Below are 2,295 nucleotides of genomic sequence, written 5' to 3'. Positions count from 1 at the left end.
TCGGACGCTTAACCGACTGCGCCACCCAGGCGCCCCTGTTTAAAGTAATTTAATTGGCCAAGTATGTAAAATAGATTAAACATTCATCAAAGGCCCTTATAAAAACATTATGCTCTGCTTCTGGCCAAGATGGAGCATCAGAGACTGGATTCGACCTCCTACCGGAAACAACACCCACCCCCAAATAACCTGATAACCATAGCAAAGACAGGAAGCAATGATTTTCAATACACTAGATGTGCCTGTGATCACCCTAGCTGACTGACTTGAGAGGGTTTCCAGCAAGATCTCTTGGGTTGAGGAGATGTAGACCAGTGTCTTGAAAGAATGAGGCAGCTAGAGTTCACAGGACAGAATTACTGGGAGGCAGACTAGCACAGAGGGGTCCCTGATCAGCCCTAGGCTGATCAGAGCTTGCTTCTCAAGAAACTACCCAAGATCCAGGAAATGCCACTGGAAAAGATTAGAAGGAAAGAGACCTGGCTCTCACGTAGGCATGGGAACAATGCTCTTTCCACCAGCCAAACTGGAAAAGCCTATAATTCACAGGGCATTGGGCAGAGAGAGAACTCAGGAAGATCTTGGGTCAGTCCTAGGAAATACAGCCCTACACTGAGATTCTCAGGATTCATGTAAGGAATTATACTTAAAACAAAAAACAAGAGAAGACTCCATCCTTTGGGGGTTAGTGCCACCATGGAGGAGTACCACTGCCACTGCCACAAGGCTGGCTTCAATGCTGATGAAGCCAACAATATCCTTAAAGAGCATATGAATAGGACCTTCAGTGGTGAAGATTATAACCAGAAGAACATCAACCAACAGACTGCAAGCATAGTAGAGCAAACCTTAACACATTTGGTTATGTTGGGAAATGCTTATAAATATGTTGTGACATGTGCAGTGGTCCAGAGGAGCGCATATGGCTTTCACACAGCCAGTTGCTGTTTTGGGGGGTTGCCACCTCTGATGGAACCTGTAGTGTAAGATGGGAGGACCGAACCATGAACTGTGTAGTCAATGTTTCTACCATTGCTATTGACCTGTGACAGACTAAAAGTGTTCAGCCAAAGCCGTTAACTTAACAATTTGCCAGTGTGTCCTTTCTTTTTATTAAAAAAAAATTTTTTTATCTTTATTTGTTCTTGAGAGAGAGACAGGGTGTGAGCAGGGGAGGAGCATGGAGAGAGGGAGACACAGAATCCTCAGCAGGCTCCAGGCTCTGAGCTGTCGGCACGGAGCCGGACGCGAGGCTCGAACCCACGAACCATGAGATCATGATCTGAGCCGAAGTCGGATGCTCAGCCGACTGAGCCACGCAGGCGCCCTTCCAGTGTGTCCTTCCTTAAAAAAGTAATCGTTACTTATTAATGTGCTGGATGACAAATGTGCAAGACTCTTCAAAGCTATCAACAATCTCATGGTAAATTGGCAGATTATCTCTTATTGTGTGCAGCATCATTTATGTAGGAAAAGATTTTACGGGCACCTGGTGGCTCAGTCGGTTAAGTGTCCGACTCTTGGTTTCAGCTCAGGTCATGATCTCACAGTTTGTGAGTTAGAGCCCCGCATCAGGCTCTGTGTTGATAGCCTGGAGCCTGCTTGGGATTCTCTATCTCCCTCTCTGCCCCTTCCCCGCTCTCTTTCTCTCTCTCTCAAAAATAAATAAATAAGCGTTTAAAAAATTAAAAAAGGAGTGCCTGGCTGGCTCAGTTGGTTAAGCACTGGACTTTGGCTTAGGTCAGGTCATGATCTCACAGTTTGTGAGTTCGAGCCCCACATCAGGCTCTGCGCTGACAGCTCAGAGCCTGTAGCCTGCTTTGGATTCTGTGTCTCCCTCTCTCTGTCCCTCCCCTACTGGCACTTTTTCTGTCTCTTAAAAAATGAATAAATGTTTAAAAAATTTTTTTAGAAAAAGAAGAATATTGAGATAATACAAAGATAGAGTTTCATGTAGTGGTCTATATTTTTGGCACGTCAAAAATTCTCACAGCCATGACCTTTATTTTACTTCGTGTTGCTGGCTTTTGTGTCCTGGATGATTATAATGACCAAAATATCTGTGCAGTTAAGTCTTGCTCCTGATTATTGTTACTGAAACCTTATTTTAAAAGAATAATAATCAAAATACCTGGGGACTTGATATCTGCTCTGTTTTTATTTAAAATATAGTAAAGATTATCGTCCTGTGCTGTAAAAGAAAAAAAAAAAAGCAAGAGGAGGCGGAAGAAGAAAAGGAGGAAGAAAAAGGAAACAGGGTTTGATTTTGGAATAATTAATGTATACATATGATAC

At 43.4% G+C, this 2,295-nt stretch overlaps 1 pseudogene; it reads left to right on the top strand.

Annotated features, from left to right (window-relative positions):
- Nucleotides 1-696: 696 nt before the first annotated feature.
- Nucleotides 697-1,049, top strand: LOC124519154 (dynein light chain Tctex-type 3-like; annotated as a pseudogene).
- Nucleotides 1,050-2,295: the final 1,246 nt, after the last annotated feature.

The sequence above is a fragment of the Lynx rufus genome, unplaced genomic scaffold (assembly GCF_022079265.1).
Source record: "Lynx rufus isolate CCGP_SWC_20201006 ecotype Redwood Valley unplaced genomic scaffold, mLynRuf1.p SCAF_27, whole genome shotgun sequence".
In the NCBI taxonomy this organism is placed as follows: domain Eukaryota; kingdom Metazoa; phylum Chordata; class Mammalia; order Carnivora; family Felidae; genus Lynx; species Lynx rufus.
The sequence above is the reverse complement of the archived record's forward strand: the minus strand, read 5'-3'. Positions and strand labels throughout refer to the sequence as shown.